The 13938-nt window shown below is 48.1% G+C and overlaps 1 long non-coding RNA gene across 1 annotated transcript; it reads right to left on the reverse strand.

Annotated features, from left to right (window-relative positions):
- Positions 1–11068: 11068 nt before the first annotated feature.
- LOC130514809 (uncharacterized) lies at positions 11069–13049 on the reverse strand. The gene is made up of 2 exons (XR_008947064.1): positions 12219–13049; positions 11069–11692 (listed from the first exon to the last, which is right to left on the reverse strand). It is a non-coding gene; the product is annotated as an uncharacterized LOC130514809 (long non-coding RNA).
- Between the last annotated feature and the right edge of the window lie 889 nt (positions 13050–13938).

Raw genomic sequence — 13938 nt, forward strand, 5'->3', positions numbered from 1 at the left:
ACAGAGGTTGGTTAGCAGGTAACTGCAGGGGAGAGGACCTAAAGGAAAACCTGGAGAAGAATCGCCTCTGCACAGGTGCTGAGGAAGCATCTAATTTTAGCTCTTAGACACATAAAAAAAAAGTGTTGCACTGCACCAGCCCTGTCATTTTCACTGAGGATCAATATCTTCAATGGTAGGAAGACACGCCAACTCTCTTCGGTTTAAACAGATCTGCTGCAGCATTGGGGGCGGGGCGGGGGTGTTGGCGGGGGTGTTGGTGGGGGTGGGGGGCAGCAGGTAAGCGCTCTGCTAGACAACGGGGCTTCAGAAACACATCACTGGAAGTTCCCGAAGGGTAGAAAACAATTAAAATCTCACCTAGAAAGGCGCGTGGAGGACTCAATCCCAGCCCCTGGGGGAGGCTGCCATGGTAACCACACGCCACCACAACGCCTCATGTGCACTCGGGATGAAACACCGATGGCTATCTGCTGCCCTCCGACTGGCCTGCCAGGAACCTGCCAGTTTTGGCCAGACTGCCCCTTTTGATATAAAATACTCCAGAAGCTGTGCACGTGCTGCTGCCCCTGGCACCCCCCACCCCCCCACAGGGATACATATATATAGCAGAGAACATACATGAGACATAAACATATAATCCCCATGGTTTCAATTATGGAATTTAATTATAGCAACAGTGAAGCCCTCTGCTCACATCTCCGGCTTGTACATTCACACATATGTGTACGTGCACACGTACGCGCAATGACTTGAGGGAAAACGTGCGCTCAGAAAAAGCAAAGCAGTCCAATTTTAGACATAGAACGATCGGCTGGAATTTGCATTTGCAGATATATGGATCGCTTGTATAAGAGGAGGATCAAAAATGCACCAAGAGCCGAGGTGCCCCCCCCCCCCCCCCCCCCCCCCCCGGGCCCCCGCGGAGGCATGGGGGCCCCTCAGGCTCTCAGCAGCACCTCCTTCCTTTGATGACATGCAGGGCAGCATTTGGGGAAATACTGCTGGAAACGTGCAACCAGGTGGGACGCAGGTATCTGAGGTCCTCGATTTGATCGGACAGTTGGAAGCGAGTGATCTGGTCAAGTCTATCGCCACGGAGACCGACACCGCTAGTTAGCGAGCAGCTGGTGACCAGTTTACAGTCTGCCGAAAGAAAATCTTCGTTTTGACCCAAATCCTTGGGTCTTCAGGGAATTTTGGGGGGTTTACGGAAGCAATCTACTCCACTCTTCCGGTGCTCACATGCTGCCATGTTTGTTTGAAGGATCTGAAGCTTGAGGAGGTCAGATCCACTTTTCCTGTTCCCTCTGTCTGATCTCAGAACGTTTGCAGTAGCCAGTGGGGAAGGCGGTCACTAGAGATTAGTACTTTCCTTTGCTATAACAGGAAAAGATGACAATGAAATAGCAACAATTTCTTAGTTGATCTGTAACTTCATTTAGAAAACAAACTATAGTGTAGGAGAGTTTAGGATTAAAATGATTAATATTAGAGAGTTAATCAGGCCATTCCAACAGATTTAAGACCTTCATAATCAGATATATAATATGTATTAATAACAACACTATTACTACTACCACTACTACCACTACTACTACTACTACTACTACTACTACTACTACTACTACTACTACTACTACTACTATTACTCATAATAATAATACATTTTAATTCAAGGAGCCTTTCTGGACACTCAAGGACACTGAACAAGGTAGAAAGTTCTTCCCACTTCTCCTCCTCCTTTATCCAGCCGGCCATCAGCAGGTGGGCTCCCCCCACAGAGCCTGGTCCTGCTCAAGGTTTCTTCCTGTTAAAAGGCAGTCTTTCTTGCCACTGTTGCTTGTTGTGGGTCAGGCTGTAAAGCACAAAGTTGCCTCCTGTGAAGAGGCAGCTTGGTTGGAAGAGACGTTATATAACTAAAGGAATCAGCTGATCTCTAAGGAAAGAACCAACCACAGACCGGTGATCTGAGTTCAGGGTGTCCGGAGTCCACCTACGGACAAAAAGCCCGTAAATCCTATGTGCTTCATTCCTCAGAAGTCGGTGTGTGGACAGGAAAGGGTGATGGGGAGTTGCGACGTGTTCAGAGTCCACCTCCGACTCGCACTTCAAACGGTCCAAAAAAAGCAAAGTCGGAGGGTTTAAGCGGCTGTTCTCTCAGCAAGAGGACAAATCACTGCGTCTGATAATAAAGCCGCTCCTGCTCTGAATTATTAACAATAAGTGCTTTTCTTCATAAGATCAGGGATGGGGGGGGTGGGGTGGGGGGGTGTTCAGTACCAAAGAACTGTGAAAATCCAAACTGTGCTGCTTTGTTCAGCTATAAGTCTAACATCTCTGGACCATGTAATGATCTATTACAGGCCTGTAAAGGGAACTGAATGACTGCAACTTTCTCTGTGGAGCCATAAAAAAGTTTTTTCTCCCAGACTCGCACCCAAAGGTTGTTTGGCAAATCATTCACTGGTTCTGATGTAGCCTTGGTGCTTTTCACCCTCACAAGCACAAAACCTCTTTATGGCACGAAATAACCTCGAGAGACATGGCGAGGACAGAAAGAGAGAGAGGGAGAGAGAGAGGGAGAGAGAGAGACAGAGAGAGGGAGAGAGAGACAGAGAGAGATAAAGGGAGAGAGAGGGAGAGAGAGAGAGAGGAGAGGAGAGAGAGACAGAGAGAGGGAGAGAGAGGGAGAGAGAGAGAGAGAGAGAGAGAGAGAGGAGAGAGAGGGAGAGAGAGACAGAGAGAGGGAGAGAGAGGAGAGAGAGAGAGAGGGAGAGAGAGAGAGGAGAGAGAGGGAGAGAGAGGGAGAGAGAGAGACAGAGAGAGAGACAGAGAGAGAGACGTCCCAGAGTTAATGAAAAAAATGTAATGAATTCGCAGTGGTCGAGAGAATGTGGCACGTCGGGTCTTCATTTACATCCTCTGATTTCTCAGAGGGCATCAGGTAGAGGCCGTATCCATGACAACAGAAATCATCTTTTGTAAAAAATGCTGGAGTAGGTTCAACACCGAGTCCGACCTGCTGACTCAGCTCCAAAAGCCAACAATGACCTAAACACACCAGAGACATTCCTGCTGGGCACTAGAAAGGAGCGTTCTAAATGCCATTAAATGTGTTTTTTGGGTGAGTGTTTTACAGTACATCTAAGGTCCTGTGTCTTGCTGCAGGAGAAGAAAGCCAGCTGGAGGTAGCGGCGTAGCGGCGTTTCGCTAGTATCCAAAGTTGGAAGCGACTTATGATGAGCTGCTTGAAAAAGTTCCCGTTCGTCACACACTGTCCCCAGTAAAAGAGCGGAACACTTAAAGGGGGCAACTTCTTCTTTGCTTCTTTGTCTCTTGATGCTTCAAAGCATCAAGTGGAGCTGAACTTTATAATTCGACCCCCCCGCCCAAAAAAGCTGTCTTTTCGTGTGAGAATTCATAGAGATGGTAATAAAAGTGGATTTAGCTTTACCCTGTCGTAACTGCTTTTCATTTGTGGCACTTAAGGGGAATGAGAATCTACCCAACACCCCCTCAGAGGGTCTAAACTCCGCAGCCCTTTGGTAGCGGCGCTGACATTAGCCTTAACTCTCCTCTGTACTCCCGGCAGACCCCAGATTTGAGTGCTGCTGCAGGCTGTCTGTGGTGATTATCTCTTCCTTTGAAGCGAGGGTTTAACCTAAGTATGTGAGAGAATTCGGTAAACAGCTGGGCCCTTTTTCTTTTTTTCCACCTTCGTTAATCCAGGACTTCGTGATGCACCGAGCAAAGTCGGGCTGGTGCGAAAGGAGCCGGCGCCCGTCGGCCCGGCTCACCCGACGAGCCGCGGCTCCGGCTTGGAACAGGAGTTTGGAAGAGCAGGCGTTGACCCTGTTGACTTCAGCTCTGCTGTGATTTAAAAAGGGTAAGCGAGGGTGCAGGTGGATGCTTTAAGAGAGGTCCGGGCCGCGCCTCGGTCGATCGCCTCTGGTGGGGGAGAAGTTGAGGGCGACTGGGGAGCAGTGACAGGACGACCTTCACACACAGATGTCAGCACAAGCACAAGAAAAAAGTATTTAGTTACAACTAAAGTAGGAGAGACGACGGGGAGTCACACAGCCCCTTCGATATTAGCTGGGGTTGTTAGCTGACGCTGAAAAGAACCAGCCACCAGGGGGCTCCACTGAGAGCAGCTTTCATGACTCATGACGAGTGCTGGTCGCCCCATTGTAGAGCTTTTTCGCACACACACACGCACACGCACACGCACACGCACGCACGCGCACACACACACACACACACACACCACACACACACACACAACACACACACACACACACACACACACACACACACACACACACACTTCCAACCATCTTTAAAATACTTCTTTAGACCTAAAGAAGGAACTTGGATGAGATCGAAAACATCTTTAATGAACTACTATAGGAAAGTCTAGGCGATTTTCTTGACCTTTTTTTTTTTTTTTTAAATTATCTACACATTTCCGGTTAAAAAAAACACGAAACTCAGAAGTGTGAAACAGGCCAATGGGTGGTGAAATGAAGTAATCCACCCAGACAGTCCGGCCATGCCGTTCTTCTGACAGCAGGATTAGCGCGCAAGCTAATCTCAATATGTGATGCTAAAAGTTAAGTAGCGCTTAGTGAAATCTGCCAGCCGTGTGGGACCAGAGGTCCACATTTCTGTCTCCTCACCAAGGTTTTCCAACAAAGAATGTATCATTTTTGACACCAGGAGCTACATGAGATGCTGAACTGTGGAGAAACTCCTGAAAGGTTCCAATGATTCATTCACGTGATTTTTCCATGCAGGGATTTAAAGGACACAAGTCAACACGCTCGTCAGATGAAATTCCCAGAGTTCCGCGCTGAACCTCTGCAGGAACAACGCAGTTGCAGATGACGGATTTGCCTCCTCCCAGGTGAAATCCGACCGACGCCGTAATCACATGCACTCGCTCCAGTAAGCTCATCATACCCACCGATCGGATATCTGGGATTTCTGTGTGGAGTCTGTAAAACGCCGTCTGCCTCTTGTCCTCATCCAAATCCCCTGAACCCAAGTCACAAAGGACACTGGGAGAACCTGGAAAGGCGTGCTCCGTATTGATCGGCGTGATTTTTCTTAAAAATCCATGCAGCTCTGGGCCAAACGTGCGCCTGTCCGCGCTACGCCAGCTGCTCCGGAAAGGGCCGAGCCTGTCAGGAGTTACAGAAGGCCTGTGGGGGTTTGGATGGGGCCGAGGAAGGCAGAGAGAGAACAAACACAAAAGTTTGGTCAAAGAAAAGTGTCGCTCAAATCTACTTTATAGTGCGTATAAAAGGCTGATTTGGATGGAGAGTAATGCAGATGCCAGGGTACCTTTGTAATGTAGGCAATAAACACAATGAGCCAATATTGAGGCTTTAGCAGTAAAGAACAGAAATAAAACCTTATTAACACAAATTGATTTATGCAGGTTTTATAGAAGCAGGAGGAGGTTGTGGTCACTTGCTGTCAGTAGCAAACACCATTAGCGAGTTTTTGTTTACTTATCATGGCTGCGCAGAAATCACAGGGATTTGCCGGTTATTAGCTAGCTCACCTTACAAGTCACGTGCTAAATAGTTTTTCTGTACGCCTGCCAATTTATTTAAGTTTCTTTTGAGCCTGTCCCTTTTGCTTTAGATCCATGATCCATGAAAAGCCTCTGCAAATATTTCTTTTCTTAACCAATGTTTACCGCACGTGCAGTCATGGGTTCAACTGGACTATCACCAGATGTGTAAGTACTCCACAGTTTACATGCATTGATTGTCCTCTTTTGTGCAATTTTCCCCTTTTTTAGATGATATAACATCTTTGAAAAATGAACATTTGCATATATTTGGTAAATGCCAGGCCGATGCTCACTGTTGGCTAAGCTAATAGTTGCTCTAGCCTAATACTGCATGAAGTAACTAAGCAAGTTCCAAACTTCAATCATAATTCCCAGATAATTGGTGCGCTCAGTGGGCAGATGGACTCATCTGTACCGCTTGTCAAGTAAAGTTTTTTCCTCATTCTTTTGGAAATGAGACCAAAACTTAGTTTGGGTGGCAAATCGACCAAAAATTCATTTTTTGAACTGCTGTTTTCGAAAAGTCCACACGGACAGATAAAGGCAAAATGGCGCTCTGATTAAAAGGCATCCCATCAGGCAGCTCTGGCTGCCCACTGTGAGCCAGCAGGGGGCAGCTTCCTGTTCAGCGCTGCGGCATCGATCAGTGTCAGAGAGTCAGAGAACCTCCACGGCTTCTGATGCACATCAGCGGGGTCCTCCATAAAAAAGATGAAGCTGATTAACGCCACGCGCTGACGACCATCAGCTGCAACAGGCGATAAATAAAATAAGAGTTAAAAAAAACCCAGCTGCGAGATGGTCGGGATCAACAAGGCAGATCCTCCGTGTTTGAAGTTTTTCCATCAATATTCCGCAGCTGTGTTCAGCTTCAGCCGACAAGGACAGAAACTCCTTTAACGCAGCTCAAAGAGTGTCGGCCTGTCTGAAATCTCCAGCACTCGGAGGAGAGGCTCGCCCCACCGCTGAGGCTCCATGTCATCACGCTCGGCAGGCATGGCTAAGCCAGCCTCTGCTTGGGTTCGGCGTGTCTAAGCGGTGGATGCTGGAAGCTTTGGGGATCCTGGAGGAAAAGTATTCGTTACATAACGGCAGAGGCAGCGTTGCCTGCAGGTTTGGAGCCGCGCTGGATCGATAGCGCAGAGACGCCGCCTGGATTCATCACCTCAGCTCAGGAAAAAGAGCAATGCAAATGCATCTCAGGATCTCACTCAAACCCACACGTCAATCAAGGCTGCTGTCTGGGGGGGGTGGGGTGGGGGGGTGGGGTGGGGGATGAACATAAAAGAAGAGAGAACTTTGGGCTCGAAAACAAGAACAAGTCTTTGATGTCAGAACGCTACTCTGGCTTCATCGTGACTCCACATCCAATACTGCTGTGGCGGCAACCCCCCCCCCCGTCGACTCCCTCCCCCGGCAATAAAACACAGGGAAACCTGGAACGACTCAATAAAAACATTCTGTTTGTTGATGGTGTTTGGAGCTGGACTCCATCAAAGGAAGGAAAATTAGCTTTACTCCTCATAGAACTAAGAAGATGGATCAGTCTGTCGCTCAAATCTGGCTAACTGTGTCTTCGGTGAGGTTAAGCGCTGGTTAATTGCCCAACAGGTTACGGTTAGTCTGCCCCTCGCAGAAGTCGAACGTAGGGCTCCAACCTCCACGCACAAAACGCCAGGGAAGGACCGCGCTGCTCCTCCCCGGTGCTATTTATCAAAGCTAATGCTTTCATGGGCTGTTTGCTCTGCGTCGGCTGGGAACAGTCTCACTTTTATGCACCGAATTAGCTGCTGCTGCAGGGAAAGACGGGTAAAACCTGCAATCGCATGTACAAATGTGTCTGTCAGGAAGCATTAAAACAGAATCATGGGTGAAAGATCTTGCTGCTCGTATGTTTAAGGCCGTGCACCAATTTTCTTTTAGGATACAACACTGTCAGTCTAGCTTACATGACTTACAGCTTGCTAGCACAAATACTACCCAAGAAAAACCACAAAGAAGAAGCTCCAGGGGGAGCCTGTAGTTCCTGGGATTGTGTTCCCGAGCAGCTAACGGTGCTAATTGGTGGGCTAAGATTTCCCAAGTGTGAGATGCTGAAAGCAGCTCATGTTCACGGGATGTTCCTTTCAGTCGCGGATTTGACGGATCTGACGGGATCAGAAGGGAGCCACACTGGGATGCCACAGGTTTGTGTTGTTTTGTGGGGAAAACTGTTTAGTCACTCAGCAACCGAAGGAAAACCCCTACAGGCGATCCGCACCGAGGGCAGCCCAGTTCCATGCATTATGCAGGAGTGAAATTCAATAGCAAGAGGATGGGAAATGACACGTGGAGGCCTGGATTCATTAAGGAAGATGCAACCGGGAGACGCATGTTGTCTCTGCATACTGGGGCCGACCCAGACGCCCACGTGATGTCGCCGTGGTCTCTCCTCCCCTCTAAACAAATCTTTCAAAATTCTCCAGAATCCCCGTCTGACGGCATCGCCCCGAAGGCTGAAAGTCACAAAAGGTGTGCAGGGGTGGTTAGGAATCGTTGACAGAGATGAAACACCGAGAGGAGACGAGCGCGGCGGAACTGAATGCAAATCGACGGCTGCTCTCCACTGACCTCACAGCTGATTACTCCCTAAATCATTTTATCTGCTGCTCCGGGCGACGGCCGCGACAAATTTGCATGTGGGAAAAACAGGAAAGAAGAGACGTTCAGAGGAAGAAAAACCTCCTGCCGTATCCTCCAGACATGGCGTTAGCATGGCTAGCACATAAAAGAGGAGTAAACATGAGTGTAAACAAATCGCCTGATGACTTGTTTTTCTGCTAAAATATGTTTCTCGGCCATAAAGCAGACTCAGATGTGTATGAGGGGTCGTCCGGGAGACGGTGAGGTGGGGTAGACCTGATGTGGGTGGAGCAGGACGGCAACGCCTTCCATATCGCCCCGTACTGGTTTGGACCAGGAACAAAGTTAGTGCTTTTGGGGGGGGGGCGGTTAATCATTTTTAGCCATTTTTCTTACAGCACAGTCCTCTTTGGTCTTTCCAAAAAATCTGCAGGAGCAAGTGACGCTAGCGTCGGTTCCAAAGTCCACCCATCTGGAGACCGGCCATTGGAAGCTTTTGGTTGGGTGCATCATTCTTCCTCACATGTTCTTGACTCCTCCTGGTCCCAGCTGGGGGGGGTTGACTCCTGGTCGGGTCAGACCGAGAGCTTAAACAGATGCGTGTTTATATTTTACAGCAGCTCTAATTGCCTCCGAACACTTGAACACACACCCCTGCTGCCGACGCCGCCCTCTCTGGCAGCAGAAGGAGGCAAATCTATGCGGTGCTTTTAACCCCGGAGGCGCTTAAACAAACATGACCTAACCTGCCCCCCCCTCCCGTCGCTCTCTTCCTCCTCACCACCTGTTTAGCTCTCCGCTAATTTGACGCCCTCGTGGGAGATGATGGATGTGTGCTGGGGAACCGTCTGACAGGAGACTCTGAAGTCTTCTCCTGTCCACTCGCATTATGCAAAACACCCACGTGGCCTCAAGCTACATCCAGGAAAACATTCCGATTTGGTTTAGCTTGACGGCGTTTGAAGAACTGGAACATCGGTGTCGGGAAGGGGGTGGTGGGGGTGGATTTGAGTACATCCGTCGTGTGGGGTTAACCTTGAGTCGTCATCTGCTGCTTCGGAGGACAGAAGCAGCGGCGGAGAGGCGACAAAGTCAGGAACGATCCCATTTTCTGCTGCATTCGGGAACAGTCAGAGTTTGGATTTCCTCCATTTTTCCAAGGAGGGAGGGAAAAAGGAAGACACAACTGGGGCGGAAGTTGTAATTACGGCTGACAGGCTGTGCACGAGCAGGGGTGCAGATTAGAGGCGAGGAATTAAAATCCAGCAAAAAGAATCCAGGTTAATCCCTTTGAATGCGCCACCGTGGCCTTTGAACCACACTCACATCGCGCCGTAAACACATTTTTATTCCATAACAGCATCACTAATTCATTTAGAAAAACCTCAAACGTGCGTTCGGGCTGTTTTACCTGCAGTTCACTGAGAAGATGACGACATTCTCTGAAACAAGGCTCGAAGCACCACAGCTCCAAATGTCAGACTGCACCATGAGCGTTTAAACAGTATAGATTTCATTTTAGCAGGAGACTTTTTTTCAGATTAATAATTCAGAGAGTCTCCACAGAAATTAGCGTTCTACCTGAAACAGTTTAGCGATGTGATCTCATATCAGCCCCAGCCTGAGCAGTTTGGAAGCAGGCTAAAGGAGTCAGATTAAGGTTTCCCTGATCGATTCCTAGAGGAGGAAACTCATCGACGGCCCTGATCTCCTGAGCATCAACGCGGCGCTGCAGTTTTGGCGGAAGCATCCGCACATTTATTGCTGGGATAAAAAACCTGGAATTATCACTGATGTTTCCCTCCCGACAAAATAAGATCAACGCTTGAAGATTAAGGCTTCCTCTAGACCCACCGTGTGGTCAAAATACCAATTTTTGGACTGTTTCTGCTCACAGCGGTTTGAGAGGAGCGGAATACTAACGGGATAAAGGCGGTGTCTCCGCTGTGCCAGTTGTTCTGAGGTTCTGGGAGAAACCGAGGGGTTGTTTGTGTTACGTTTACTAAAATACCCCCAATAACAGCAGTATTTAGCATCACTGCAGAGGTAAGCAGGGTACACACATTTTTTTGTCTTTTGGTGGTTCCAGAACAGTTTTGACCATATTTTCTGTGATACATGTCATGATTCTGCACCTCCACCGATCTAACTCTCATCCAACAACAAGAGAGAAGTCTCCCTTAATCCTAACAAAAATAAAGAAAAAGACCCAGCAACAACCAGAATGGAAGAGGACACACAAGAAGAGGGAATGTTGCTGATCTGGGGGTGATTTTTAACAGGGAAAACCTGACCTAAAAATAGAAAAGACTATGGAGACAATCCTGGAGGCAGCGCGAACACTCTAATCAGGCCTGCTTTCTTGTCCCTCGGTTGGCACGCTTCTTTAATTGGCTATATTCTGTTCCACGTCCAAATTCCCAGAGTCATGACTCGGCTTTCCCTTCACTGGTGAAGTTTTTTGGTGGTGGACTACAGGACAATCTTCGAGGATACTCTTAAAAGCCTGGTTGTCTTTACGGGTGCACCCTGCTTTCCCTCCAACAGGCGCAGTGGTGAGCACACATGCTCATGAAGGTGGTTCATTCCTAGGTTTAGACTTTCTTCGCTCGGCCGTATCTTCAAGCCGACACACCATAATAATGACATACTTCTGCTGAAAGATTTGATGTGTCTTTTGTCCTCTCTGTCCCATCCTGTCCCATCCTGTCCTCTATCCAGCCGGCCGTCACCAGGAGGGTCCTCCCATATTAGCCTGGTCATGCTAAAGGGGAGTTTATCTGGACCCTGGAGCTGGTTTTGGAGGTCAGGCTCTCAGCTTCTGTACTTAAAGGCAAAGTTGATTTTACTGGACTGGACGTGAAAAATAAAGTTTATTGACTGAAGTCTAAATAAGGTGTGTTTGCATGTGTGTGAGGACATTTTAGGCACTGGGTTAGGTATTGTTAGGGACGGGGTATGGAGCAGAGTAATGCCCTATGTCTGTGAAGGTCCTCACAGAGATAGTAAAAGGATGTGTGTGCGTGTGGTTAAAGGGTTTGTGTGCCCTGAGTGTATTCCTGCCTCCTTCCCAGTAACTGGTGGGATAGATACCAGCACCCCCAGGGAGCCCGATCAGGAAAAGGCATCCCATGAGAGTCAATGGGCAGATGGAAGATGACAGTTTAAGGGAATTTAAAATAATTATTTTCCTCCTGTAAAGAATCCATAACTGAATTGTTAATGGCACATTTTCCATGTTTGACCTCGTTACCCTGCCTGGTGCTGCTCTGTTTAATGCGTGGTGACAATTATCCCGACAGGAAAAAGGGAAAGGTGGAGAAGGTGGGACGCTCTGCCCTCCCACGTGTCGGCTCCTGCAGATGTCAGGAGGAAAAAGCTGTTTGACACAAACACTCCGACGGCTCCGGCCCTTTCACAATCCTCTTGCGTAATCCTCTGAGTGGCCGTTGAAGACATCAACCCCCCACGATAAGGAAGCGGCTGGTGAGAGACAACAGAGATGAAAGCAGACTTTGATAATGAAACCATAGAATCAGGAGGTAAAGTTTAACATTCACTTCTTTTATTACGTGTTTTAGGAACTTTAAGTCCCACAGGTCCAGAAAATTAAAAAAAAGCTTTAATAAACCTTAAATTCGAAAAAGCTCTCTCTTAAAGCGCTTTACAAAACTCACAACCCTCTTACAAAAAATGTTAATTTGTCCTCTTGAAATGAGAAATAGGAGACTTTAACTATTCAAGGATCAAGATGAGTGCAGTGGAATTTTGCTGCTTTGCTGTTGGGATATTTGCTCTCAGGAACTCCAGAAGCTAAATAATAGAAGCAGCTACACAAATTACAATAAATAACACATTTGGAAAAATTAGATGCTGGAATCAACATGCTGATTACAAAATTGCAGTTTCTTTCTTGAGTTTTTTCTCCACAGCTTCCCCTCCAGATAAGCCAAACTCCACTGACCAGCTGTAGTGAGACTTCTGATTATGATGAAAGTCATCTACATACCTGTGGTGAGAGGTCACTGGAGCTCAGTAGGTCAGTACTATCAGTATCCAATAGGGGTTATTTTGAACTATAGGGGATCCTATAGTTCAAAACCTGAGAAAAGAAAAGAAAGAGAAGAGAAAAACTAAGATCGGGTTTGGATTCCGCACCCAAAAATGAGTTAAAAACAGCTGCCAGACCAAACAATGAAACACAGACAGATGTTTCCTCCGCTCTGACCTGATTTTGTAGGAGTAAACACTCCTCACACCTGTTTGTGCAGCCATTACTACTGTTTCACCGTGGTCACGCTGCTGCAGCCAAACACCAAGCTGGGAGCAGTTAGCCAGACTAAAACCCAGAATCCAAATGACCCCCCCCCTCCCCAGACCGTGACAGAGGGGTCAACACATGCTCACACTCAGACGTTAGCGAAACCAGACGGAGGGAAATAAATTGCAAATCTCCCGCATATCCGCGCGTCACCCTCCCGCCGCCGCCAGGATTACCGTCCTGAATGAAATTTCTGCCGAGGCGGAGACCCGAGCAGGCGCCTCTGCCCTGTGTGGCAGCGTCATGTGTGATTTATGGCTCAGTTATGAGATAAAACAGTGGTCAGCTGCAGGAGGCCGTGGCTCCAAAATGAGACTGTCACCGCGCTGATCCTCTCCTCAGTGAAGGGTTGGACGCACGTGTGAAGGGAATTCATTGATTTTGCTGTTTTTAATCGGATTAAAATGTGTTTGGTGTCCTTTTTTTCCCATTTAAGTTGCCGTCCTTTTGCTGTAATATGTCATAAAAGAATTGTAATTGGCTTTGAATGAAGTCCCCAGTGACTCTGTCCCTTGTAGGTGGAGAAACAACATGAAAGACAATAAATCAACTCCCTGTTTCATGTTGTAGCAGTTATTAATTGTTCCTATTGATCCGACTCATCCCCCCTCCCCAAAGAGTCCCAATCCAATCCTCACTCATCTTTAATCTTGGGTCTGAGGTAACTCCTGAGGGAAATATTATGCCCCTCAGCTGCTCAGGGCTCCAGTATCAACCACCAGCAGCCATTACTGTGTGCCGGTCGGAGCTTTATCAGAATTACCGGATCAGTATTAGTCCATAAAAAAACACACGTGTTGCATATGCTTGTCACCCTCTTCCTGTCCTGTTTCCCCTTCTCCTCCTCTACCATCAGCATGTTCTCCTCCAGGTTTCCACCCACCAAAAGGCAGATTCTGGCTGTGGCCTGAGACTGCTGTGTCGGGGGGATCGTGGCTGTGACAGCTGCTATATAAATAAGAACAAATGTGACTGCTGCCATAACTGCATTTAATCCAGATTAGGACTGCTCAGTGTTTGTGCCTTCACTCATTCACTTCCAAGATATCGGATGTTTTCAGCCCCCCTTCAGCGCGCTCCAGTCGCTCTTGGCGATGAACAAATGGAGTTCTTAATCGAACAATCTCTCGTGGTCTGACTGTCGAGTCGCTGGAAACGCAGCTGACGCGTCCTTCCTGTGGCGGCGGTGAGCGATGATGTCATCACGTCGCGGCGAAGTGCAGACGTGAAAAAAGTCAGATGAATCCCGAGAAGACGGAATGTCCGGGGTCGGACAAACGGCGCGAAGAAAAACTGGACCGTAGGGCGGAAATGGAGCAATTCCTGACGCGATCGGAAAACAGCCGGTGAGGCAACGTGGAACAGGCGAGGCGGCGTTTGGCATTTGGAGGAGCGTCGCTAACGCTGT

The sequence above is a fragment of the Takifugu flavidus genome, chromosome 18 (assembly GCF_003711565.1).
Source record: "Takifugu flavidus isolate HTHZ2018 chromosome 18, ASM371156v2, whole genome shotgun sequence".
NCBI lineage: Eukaryota > Metazoa > Chordata > Actinopteri > Tetraodontiformes > Tetraodontidae > Takifugu > Takifugu flavidus.